The sequence below is a fragment of the Pinus tabuliformis genome, chromosome Q (genome assembly GCF_031772625.1).
Source record: "Pinus tabuliformis cultivar Carrire ecotype Pingquan chromosome Q, CPIR1, whole genome shotgun sequence".
NCBI lineage: Eukaryota > Viridiplantae > Streptophyta > Pinopsida > Pinales > Pinaceae > Pinus > Pinus tabuliformis.
The window spans coordinates 344939678-344952127 of record NC_142296.1 but is presented as its reverse complement, the minus strand read 5'-3'; positions in this window follow the sequence as shown (position 1 = coordinate 344952127).

Here is a 12450-nt window from a genome sequence, read left to right as displayed (position 1 = left end):
CCAGAAAGGTATAGTCCATCTACTTTCTGTTCAAATTTTTCTTTGTCTGTTACTGATGATGATCCCATAACTGTGAAGGAAGCAGTGGATTCAGAGGATGGAAAACTCTCGAAAGAGGCCATGGTTGATGAAATGGCATCTTTGCACAAAAATGAGGCTTGGGATCTGGTGGAGTTGCCGGTTCGAAGGAAACCCATTGGCAGCAAATGGGTGTTCAAAAAGAAGACAAATGCAGAAGGAAGGTGAATACAAAGCTCGGTTGGTAGCAAAAGGTTATTCCCAGGTGCTGGGAATTGATTTTGGTGATATTTTTTCTCCTGTTGCGAAGGTAACTTCTATTAGGTTACTTTTATCTGTTGCTGCTGCTTTTGATTTTGAGGTAGAACAGATGGATGTGAAGACAACATTTCTTCATGGGGATTTGGAAGAGGAAATCTACATGAAGCAACCTGAAGGCTTTGCGTTGAAGGGTAAGAAAGAACTGGTATGCAAGTTAAAGAAGTCTCTGTATGGGTTAAAACAATCACCAAGGATGTGGTATCAGAAATTTGACACTTTTATACGGGGACTTGGCTTCACCAGAAGCAAAGCAGATCATTGTGTGTATTTTAAATTAATTGGTGACTGTGTTATTTACCTGGTCTTGTATGTGGATGATATGTTGCTGGTTGGAAATGACAAAGAAATTATCCAGGATTTGAAGACCCAATTGTCCTCCAAATTCGACATGAAATATCTTAGGGCTGCAAACTATATTTTGGGCATGGAAATTAAAAGAGATCGAGCAAAGAGGAAGCTCTGGTTAAACCAGAGAAAGTATGTCGAGACAATACTGCAGAGGTTTAATATGCAGGATAGTAAACCGGTGAAGGTTCCTATTCCTGTAGGTGTGAGGTTATCTGCTGAACAGTGTCCCAAGACACAAGAAGAGGAAGAGGACATGTCCTGTGTTCCATATGCGAGTGCAATCGGTAGCTTGATGTATGAAATGGTCTGTACTAGACCAGACATTGCACATGCAGTGGGAGTATTGAGCAGGTTTATGTCAAAACCAGGGAAGGAGCATTGGACATCAGTGAAGCGGGTTTTCAGGTATTTGCATGGAACTAGTGATTATGGTTTGTGCTACCAAGGAAGACCAGGATTGGACAAAGTGTTGGATATTCGTGGCTTTGTTGATGTAGACTGGGCTGGAGATCTGGATCAGAGAAGATCTACAAGTGGGTATTTGTTTAACCTATTTGGAGGTGCAGTCAGTTGGATGAGTAAGAAACAATCTGTAGTGGCACTATCAACTACAGAGGCAGAATACATGGCAGCCACTCATGCAAGCAAGGAAGCAGTTTGGTTGCAGAGATTGTGTTCAAGTATGGGGTTAGTACAGGGAGTTATAAGAATAGACTGTGACATCCAAAGTGCAATTTTCTTGGCAAAGAACACTGCTTATCATTCAAAGACAAAGCACATTGATGTTCAGTATCACTTTGTGAGGGATATGATAGAAGACAAAAAGGTTTTGCTGGTAAAGGTGGACACTTTGAAGAATACTGCAGATGCATTGACAAAATCTGTGAGCTCTGAGAAGTTCTCTTGGTCTAGAGAAACAATGGGCATTTCAAGGCTGGAAAAATGACTAATCTCTCCTGTGGCCACCTGTGGAAAGAAAACAACAAGTGGGAGATTGTTGGGTTGTGTTATATTCTTTCCACGACTAACCCACGTAGTGAACTGGGGGGTTAGAGGGGGGCGGAGACCCCCCTTCGTTGCGCCGATTGTGCAGCGGGGGGGTCACAGGGGGGGTGGCAGCCCCCCCTGTCTGGGGGGTTTGAGGGGGGCAGGTAGCCCCCCTCTACGGGGTCCGGGGCAGCGCCTCGGGAATTTTTTTTTTTTGGACCCTATATTAGGTTGGGCGAACCTACCTATGGTTTTGGACGTGATGGTTTTCGGTCCATGGTATTGGATGCTTCGGCATGTATAAATATGTATTGTAACATTGAAAGGAATATAATGAAAAATCAAGCTGGTAGTCCCGGTTTTGGGATCCAGGGGAAAATATCTGTGTATATGTGTTATGCTCTCGCATTGTTTATTTTTTCTGTGATTTAGAATTCGTATGCAGGTAATTTCTATACGGGGTTAAAACCTACAACATCATCTACCTACCTTACCTACATTAACCTAACATTTTTCCTTCTTTATTTGGGTGCACTTAGACTAGCAAACCCTTATCAAACTTTTCTTTTCTTTTACAAGCAGATATCTATCTAAGTCTAGCCTTATTACATCCAAGGGCTCAGATTAAATTTTTGAGCTCCTTTTATTCACTCTACCTATCTACTTATCTGCCAAGATTAAATAGTTTGGCCAGATATTTATTCTCTATTTCTAAAACATAAAGTTCAAATATGAACTAGCCAAGCTTAAGCTATTTGACTATTCATCAATTGTGGCATAAGTTAACAAGTTGCACACAATTGTTTATTTTACAAGAGTAAAAAGTAGTGGCATTTAGACTTGCATACTTTCCTTGGTCTTTCTTTTTGGTGGGGTTCATTTTCTTTCTTTTTTTGACCATCTTTATTCTTTTTACCCTTTGATTTTTCTTTTAGGGTATACCCTCTTTACATTTTTAATTTTTTTTTTTTTTGAAAATATGGAAAACCTTTGCAACAAGGAAAGTTATGAATATATTACATAGCTCATCAAGTCAATAATGATATATGACACCTATTGGTATCGGAGCATAACACACACGACAACAAGCGACGATCATGCATGAACCCGATTTGCATGTAAACTTCTATAAATCAACCTAGTTAATCATTATTTTTCGTAATCATTCCCATCTGAGTTGAGCACATAGTTGAAGATCAAGGAAATCTTCATCAACCAACGCTACAAGTAAGTTTTTCATGTCAAATATTTTCATTTCCTTTCATGATTTGATTATCATTCTTGCTTTTCTTGTTGTAATTTATTGGTTTTTCAGTTTTAGTGCAAGAATTTATGTTCAATCTTCATGTTGCAAGTGTTAATATGATGTCGCATGTAGAAACTCTTCACTTTTTTCAACCTCCCATATTCCACCATGAGTGTGAAAACATCTATATAACCTTGTAGATCTTTCTTCTCCTCATCTTATCATCAAATATTACTATTAGAAATTGTTTTTGAGCTTCAAATAAGAAGAGCGCATTTTTGGACCTCAAATCCTAATCATCCTTGAAAATTGTGCCCAGAATGACCAAATTTTTCTATTGAGTTCACTTCTTCACCAAGAAGAACTGTGCCCTCCCTTGAGAACATGCACACACCATGAAGACTCAAATAATCTCCCTTCGTCCCTTCGGAGTGCGCAAGTGCGCCCTCCTTTCCTTTTAGTGCATGTGCACATTGTGAAGGCCTGAAGGTTAGTCAACCCATTCCTTCGTCCCTTTGAAGTGTGATAGTGCACCCTCTTTCTCTCCTTGACCACATGAGCACATTGTGAAGGTCTGAAGGCCCAACAATTCACCCCTTCAACCCTTCAGAGTGTGTCAGTGTTTCCTTGAGGTTTCCTTTCACTTGCTTGAGTGCATGAGTGCACTACAAAGCATTGAATGACCCCTTACACTCCTTCATGCTTTAAAAGTGTTCCCTCCTAGTTTGCATGCCTATTTTCTTATGCATTCAAGTGGTTTTGTGTTGATGTTCATAGATTTTCATGACCAGTCACATGTGATGGCTCTTTGTATATGATTTACAAGTATTATTGCATATTAGGTTGCTTTAAGCTAATCTTGTCATAATGAGTGTCTGGCCACAAATATGTGTTCATGCTACAAGTATTGTTAGCCTGTCTTCATCTATTGGAGCCATGTTGCCTCGTAGAGTGGCCTTCAAATAAACCTTAGAAGCAATCACAGAGGAACTTGTTGAAGTTATAAAGCCAAACATTCCAATATATGTAGACACACAACACTTTATTGATAAGTCTACTAAGGTCACATGGTGTAATATATACAACACATTCATGTAGAAATAGTTTCCTTGGGACTTGGAGGACCTACTAGTGTACATTAATATCAAGAGGTCTAGGATGCATAGGATCGCATGAAGATTCCTAGTCATCCCCTATGTGGAAGTAATTGAGTGGATCATTACACACATGGATGACTCTTCTCTTGTGCTTTGTAGTGAGAGTGTTGGTCAGCTCACCACCTATTATGTTGAAATATTTAGACATATTACAAGATGCTCAAGCCCATAGAATATAGAAATATTGAATTCTACTATAGATGGGCCAATCTCGATGATGAGCCTCGATATTGCAACAAGAATGCTACAACTCTCAAGGCTACCGACTTTAATTATTAACCCGAGGTTCATACAAAATTAAGAGGTATCAGCACTATATGTGCAGCATAAAATGCGTCCTTACTTTGCTATCATGATGTAATGGAGTGCATGTAATGAAGTCAAATCTAAACTAATTGCAGAAAATGAAATGCTCGAAATGGAACCTTAACCTATTGCAAGAAAGAAAGTACAAGGAAAGAAACCTATTCTAATTGCATAAAGATCATGAAATAAATGTAAAATAAACCTAGCTTAACCCTATTTATCACATGTGATGATTTAAACTAACTGAGCATGAAATCTGATATAGAGAGTACTAACTACTGTGTGCATGTGTAAATATAAAACAACTCATTTTTTAAATCTTTTTTCTTTGTAAATGCAAATGCTAATCTTTCCTTAATCTTTGGCAAGGGAGACAGGTGTGGAGCAAGAGGGGTACAATGATTTTGATGGATTGGAGGTCAAGTAGGGGCCTAATCCCAACTTCAATGATGATTTTTCTCAATTCAGGCTCAAAACAGGTTGCTACAAGATTTCTTACAGGATGTACTAGTTCTCCTAGAGGATCTCCTAGTTCTCCTACAAGATCCCCTGATTTACTATACGAAATTATAATTCATGGAATGACAAAGAAAATAAAATCCAAATTGGATGAGACAAATTTTTTATTGACTAGGATGTATTAGGTCCCTATTCCAAGTGGAATCACTCAAAAATACCTCTGTTAACCCATGCTACAAAATAACACAAAATTACTAGTCGAAAAATCAATAAATTTGAGAACTAGTGAGTTAGTAAATCTATAAAATGCCTAACCTAATCGAGTGCAAATGCAGTGTGGTAATTTTTGTTATGAACTAGATTTTTTTTGTGATCTAATGCAAGTGGAACCAACTCGATTGAAGCTCGTCAGAATGCTCTAAAAACTAGCAGAAATTTACTGTCCTTTGCCACAAAGGAGTTCCAGAAATCTAGATTTGGGAATAAGAAAGTTAATCCAAGTAGCTCAATTATTACTATGACCTTCCAAAGATTTTCCAAGGACTAAATGATGTTTTTGATCCTGCAAAATAACTTACATAAACCATTTAACCCAATCCTACAACAAGAAATCATTAATACTAAATGCAAAAAAAGAAAGAAATAAAAACAAGAGATGCGTGTGAATAAGAAGTGAAAAGAAGGAAAGAAAATGATACAAAAGGGCTTTGAGGCTCCTGGGATGGCCAAGCCAAAGGAAACTCAAATACCTATGGAGGAGAACAAGATTTAGAAGCTGAACATGACACCAATCTTCATTATTTTGATCAATACAACTACATCCTTGCAAGAAAATACAATGGAATTGCAGAAATACGAGTTCTCTCCACAAGAATACTAATGAAAAAATATCCCCCTAGAGAAAAATTCGACTTGGTACTTATACAAAAGGATTAGGAATCCTTCCCCATGAAACAAGGAATCTTTCCCCACCAAAATTCCTTGATTAGTGGATCTGGTTCCCAATATTAGGAATCTTCATTAAATGGCAGGGAACACATTCCTAGATTTTCTTAATCATTGGAGTTCCACAATTTGTGCCATAATTCCATAATATCTTGTTTATTTATTATTTAATAGTGATCCTCCTGTAGTAGGGAGAAAGTCCATAAATTATCTCCTCCTCCAAATCTTCATAATTTGCCCAATATTCTCATAATATTCCACATAAATAAATAATATTAGGCACAAATATGCAATTATTCATAAACCTTCCTAATGAATATATTAAAGTTAAAAATACATTATCTAATGCAAAAAGAGAGGTTTAATACGCTGAAGCATGGTTAGATGAGGGTCAATTTATGTTTAATTTAGAGGCATGGGTCTTAATTTATGTCTAATATAGAGTCCCATCATACCCCCTGTTGAAAGTGTTGTTCATCCTCTTAGCAACTTAGTGACCTCATTGTGCCTCATTCATGGCCCTAGTGGCCTCTCTCTTGTGCATTAAGAATCTTTGCTGTAATTTCTGTAAGGACAAGCCCAAAAACATATTTGTGTAAATAAAAACCATTGTTTCTTGAGACCATTAGTTTTCCTTCTTCTTTTCTTTTATGGACTAGATGGTTGCCTAATGGCCTTGGAGTTCTCTATTTTGATTAGGTTTCTCTTAGTCTTTTGGGTTTTAGTACAATTTTTTCTTTCTTCCTTCTTGTAGCAGCATTCTGCCTTCCTGTAGTAGTCATTCCTTCTTCCTTCAAAGTCCTCTAACTGTATGGGAGTGACGAGAAACGATGTAGGTTTATGAAAATGCAGAGGATGCTCTATTTTCTTCTTCAAGAATTTTTCAGGGTGAGATAGGTTTTTTTCTTGGAATTATGAAATGTGATGGATGAATGATGGATAGATAGTGAATATGAAGTGGATGGAGGGCTTGGAGTGTTTTGGTGACTTGGCCTTTGCAAAAATTTCTTCTTTTAACTGTTGTCCTCATTCCTTGAAATCATTACCCTTCATAATTTGACTTTTCAACATTGCATGAGTGAAGGAGTGAGTTGCAATTAACTAGTTGAAGGTAGCTGAGATTGCTAACCCATATTTAGCTTATAAAACCTCATCTCTCATGCATTGACAACAAATTTCTAACTATAATATGCTCAAGAGAAGAGGTCAAGAATATTGCATACCTGTACCTACCTGATGGTTGTTGGAGAGACATGCATGATGCTATTGAGTTGATGTTGTTGTGTTTCTAATGACTCAGGTACATATTCTTGACTATCTTTTTCTTTTTTGTTGATCTTATTTTGCTGATGGGTTGTCTTCTTGTTGATGTGTAGGTGATGGATTCCTCTGTTGTTGCTAAGCTCTAGAGGAGTTTCATTGTGCATGTAGTTATGCTTCTCGTCTTTCAATCATGGTGCTGAAGGTTAGGCCTGCAGCCTGATGTTACTTCCAAATAGGTTGTTGTAGCTACCCTTTTTTTTAATGTTTGTGTCCTTTCTCTATTGGAGGGTAAATAGGTATTGGAATGAGTGGAAGGTATCACCATAGAGTGACATGGTATTGATGGGTGTTGGTTGAGATGTGGTGAAGTAAATGTCCTTTTTTCCTATCCCAAAATAGGCCTGCATCATAACTTTTCCATCGGACTACCTTTCTGGTAGATTTTCAGAACTTCCTGTAGTACTACAAGAAACTCCTGTAGTAATTCAGGAGAACGTCTTGTAGAATAATTGTTTTTTTGATATCTCCTAAACGATAGAATGGATTGACCTAAGACTTTCTGAGCATGTTTCCATCATCATTATGAACCTCCCCATAAAAACAATTTGGTCAATGGATGCACAGATCTACAAAAAAACTAAAAACCGCTGAAGTTGATGGAGGTTGATTTCTTAGAATCCGTGCATTGGAATTTCCTCAAATCGCGTGGGAATGTTACCATCATCCATATGCATCTCCCCATGAAACAATTTTTTAAATGGATGCACGAATATTGAGGAAATGCAAAAATGTATGTAGGTGATGGAGGCTAATTTATCGAAAATTGTGCAATGGAATTTGTTGAAATTGCTTGAGAATGTTACCATCATATATATTCATCTCCCCCTGAAACAACTTGGAAAATGGATGCATGGTTTTCAAGTTATGGCAAAAACAAAAATTCTTCTCTATGTATTTTTGTTTCCTGTAGTAAAACAGTGTCTTCTTGTAGTTTTTTAGAACAACAAGAAAAATGAATGGAAAAATCTTGAGAATGATGGGTGGATGGTGGAAATAGATGAGGGTGATGGATTGGCATGGCCTTGGCCTTGTTGGAGCATTTGAGCAAAGGAGTAGAAAGTCAAAATTTGACTTCTTTTGACTAAGTTTGACCTATTTTTTCTTTCTTTGCTGGCAACTTGTTTTTGTTCCTTGTAGATTTTGGAGAGCACCTATATTCATCAAAGAGATACATGGAGAAAAGATTTTTTATTTTTTCCCTTTTTTTTCTTCTAGGCCTACTAGCCGCCTCAAGGAGGTTTTCAACTAGTAGGTCTGCCTAGGTGCCTCAAAGGAGGTTTTCACCTAGGATCTTTTCTTTTTTCTCTTTTTTCTTTTCTCTAACCCATTGACAGCCTCATGGAGGTTTTCAATCAATGAGTGAATATGAGGTGCCTCCAAGGAGGTTTTCACCTGAGATTTTTATTTTTTATATCTTATTTTTCATTTTTTATTTCTACCCTACCCTACTTGAAAAACAAAATCGCTTTCAAGTATAAGAATACTTCCAATGGAGCCATGTGCACATTAAGATGATAGACAAAATGATGTCGAGGCTTGGAATGTATGATTTGACATGTACGTGGATTTGAGTGATGAAATGCTTTGACTTTGATCATATAAAGTGCAATTGAAGAAGAGAGTGTTGCTGCAACTTAATGACTATCTGGAACCAAACCTCAATATAACTTTCATGCCCTTGGTTTGATTGCTTATCTGGATCATTCTTCATGTCTTTTTCTACCATGACCTTCAAATCTTCCTCTTTTTGTTGATTGTTCTCTTGAATACTGATGAGCACCAGTATTGCAGCAAGAATTCTGCAACTCCTGAGGCTACCAACTTTACTTTATCAATCCGAGGTTCATACAAACTTGGAGGTGACAATGTTGTATATACAAGCAGATGCAATGGGTCCATTGTTTGTCATTGTTGAGCTAGCGATAGACCACTATGGTTTCTCGGACCAACCTTCTATTGATTCAAAATAATTTTAAGCTAACATGTGTGTAATCATAACTATCCTAGGCATGCAATTTGAAATAACCAAACATTTTACAGCTGTGCATATGAATGAATGCAATAACTCTTTTTTCCTTTTTGTCCTTTTTTGTGAAAATGTGAATGCTAAATATTCTTTGTGATGTGGTAGGTCGATTAGAGATGGTTTTGAAAGGTCATATGGCTTGGGAGGCAAGTGGGGGTCTTCTCCTATCTTCTTGTATGCATTTTCCGCAAATCGGCCTCAAACAGGCCACTACAGGTCGTCCTACAGGATGTCCTAATGCTTCCTATAGGATGTCCTAATGCTCCTACAAGATCCCCTATATTCCTACAGGATCTGGCCAAGAGCAATAGGAGTGATTTGGAAGGTGGTATAGGGCCTAGGGAAGGTGAATGGTAGAAGAAACAAGGCAAAGGAGTGGCTAGGACTTCTTCAGAGTTCAAAATAGATTTTGTAAGATGGTTGGATTTGCTCAACAAAACTGGAAATTTGTTCTTATGGAATGAGGAATTAGTTGAGGGACTTAGTGGTTTTTGGTGATCATGGATGGATGAGGTTAGGCTGTGGTTGTTGTCATGAGATCTTCTTGCACTATTGAAACTCCTGCAATACATACATTACTGGAGTTTATCCATGAATCATATCAAACAAGGAAGATTTCCAATCAACTTAAGAAAACAAAATTTGATTATTTAGTTGCCTAGTTCATACATGGAAATACTTGCATAATATTGTGAAACACCATGAGATATAATACAAAGTTGTAGATATCAGAAATGACAACTGAAACCTATTCTTGAAAACTGAAAAGATGCTGGCCTAAGTAGCAGAAACCCTAAATTCCATAAGAAAGTAGAATTCTGTCTTTTTGGGGCTGAATAGGAGTTTTTCCTCAAACCATGGTCCTTGAAGGGAGGATTGAGGCAAAATCCACTTTCTATCAGCCTTTTTTGTATTCCTTTACCTCTCTAAAACTACTGCTAAATCTATGCACAAATGGAAGCAAACTAATCAAATTTACCACTACTTGCAAGGAAACAATGATAAAATCAATTCAACAATTAATCTATGAAATAATCTAAGCATACAAGTACAAGAAGAGGATCCTTTGCTGCTAGGGTTGAGCCCTAACCTAAGAGCTTTATCCCTTTGAGTCAACTCAGTGTTGGATCAAGGAAATGCTCATTCTCATTATCATATCAAAAATTACATAACAATGTTTTGCCACAATCCTTAAATCGAAAATGCTTAGTGATCTTACATAAAAATTTCGAATCCTAACGAGGCTTTAGGCCTCCTTATTTATACAACTGAAGTCTACAACAACTTCCTTAAATCTAGGGAGGCTTGTCTCCCAAACTCAAGATGAACTAGTTCTAAATTATCACTGGCTTGGCTGCCCATGATCTCCATGACTCGGTTGCTTGCAACTATGAGCTAGTGTGATTTGATTAAGGAATATTGAATGAGGATTTAATGAGGAGGATTTATCTCATATAATCTCTCCTCCTTGTCTCATTCGAGTTCCTGCCCTTAATTAGCCAAAATTGCCATGATTTTCTCTCAAAAACCTGCAATCAATGCACATTAGACCACTAGACATAACATCTTACTTTTACTCATCTCATTAAGCAAAATATAGTTAAAACATGTAAGGAATTATGAGAAGAATTGATCTTAGTAAGCTTGGAGGTGTATTAAGGTCGGTATAGTTACCCAATGATGAGGTTCATCATCACTCCCCTACTGAAAGTGTTTCTCATCCTCTGAGCAACTTAATCTATATCCATGTCCTTCATTGCTCTGTTGGCCTCCCTGACATCCCATGCTTCTGTTGTAGTTTCTTCCTCCTATGAATAAAATCATGCCTTCCTCTCTATCTCTTCCCTCTGCTTTCTTTCTTCTTCTTCTCTCCTCCCTTCTAACATTCCTAAAAGAAGTGGTGGATTGAGTCTCAAGCCAAGCCAATTTACTTTGAGTCTTTCTAGAGGCTTCTTATACATGGGTGTTCTATTTAGTGTCTCTCTCATTCTCTGAGGAGAATGGTATTCTTTGATTTTTCAAGCTATGAGGCAGGGTGTTCCAACTCCTTTGGCAAGCTTGTTGTCATCTCTTAGCAATCTAAACATATCTTCAAAGAGTGTGACTACTTGTTCTTGTGTAGCAAGGTACCTAGATGCAAGCTTAGGATCATTTGCAATGAGGTTGTGGGTGCTGATGACAACCATTGGATTAGATTATTCAGCCTTGGTCATGATGGGTTTTGTCTCTTCTCTTTTTAGTACCTTTTTCATCTCTGTAGCTCTTGCCTCCTCATGATTCATCCATGATGATAAGGCCATCAATTTCAAGTCTCTTAGTTTTGAATTTGGGTCCCACACATTCAAATCTGTCAAGGCCAAGTTGTGTAGGTAGAACTCAAACATTTTTTCTCTATCTTCCAAGGTGCTTTGATCATAGAGATCAATGAATTTTCTATAGTCTTGGAAGGGCATAGTGCCTCTCTGTGCTAAAGTCTTAATTTGGAATTGTAGCCATTGTTCTTTGAGATACAAGGTATAAGACTTTGTTAGCATCTTGCACTGGATTGCCTCTAAGGATAAACTGGCCATAGCTACCAACTAGCTTTCCTTTTCTTGTAACTGTCCCATTAGCCGTGCATTCTCTGCTTCTAACTAAGATTTCATCATTGCCTCTCTGTCCCTTATGTTGCTCATCTCTCTACCCATCTCTTTCAACTTTTCGTCCATGTGACCTACATCCTCCACTCCTTTTGACTTGGCAATTTTCATTCACCTGTGAGTCCTTTCCCTCTCTCTTTCTAGCTCAAAGAATAAGGGAATGGAATTTTGTGGGATTACCCTACCTCCTTCAATGACTCTGTAGTAGGAGCTGAGGTTGGGCTGTGGAATAGGTTCCCTCAGTTCTCAGTCTTCTTCCTTTGATTCTTGTGGAGTGATACCTTCTTGGTCCTTGGTCCTTTTTCTGCACATCCTGTAGGTTTGACATGGTTTCTTGTAGGATGGCCTCTGATTCCTGTAGGTTTTCCTGTGTCTCTTGTAGGAGACCTTTTCCCTTTGATGAGTTTGACCTTGTGACAAGCCTCCTAACATAAGTTATGCGATATTTGGGAGAGGCTTGTCTTGATGATCCTTCTCCTTGATTTTTCTCTATAGGAGATGCCCTTTCTTGCTGCTTTGGTGAGTCTTCAATGACAATAGGAGTTTTGGTGGGGGTTTGAGGTCTTACCTATCTAATCCTTGTGTTCTTCCTTGTTTTGAAGTAAAGTGGGGTTTTTCTTTGCCTCTTCCCTTTTGACTTGATAGGTGTACTTAGGGCAGTGAGAGTAGTTGCTG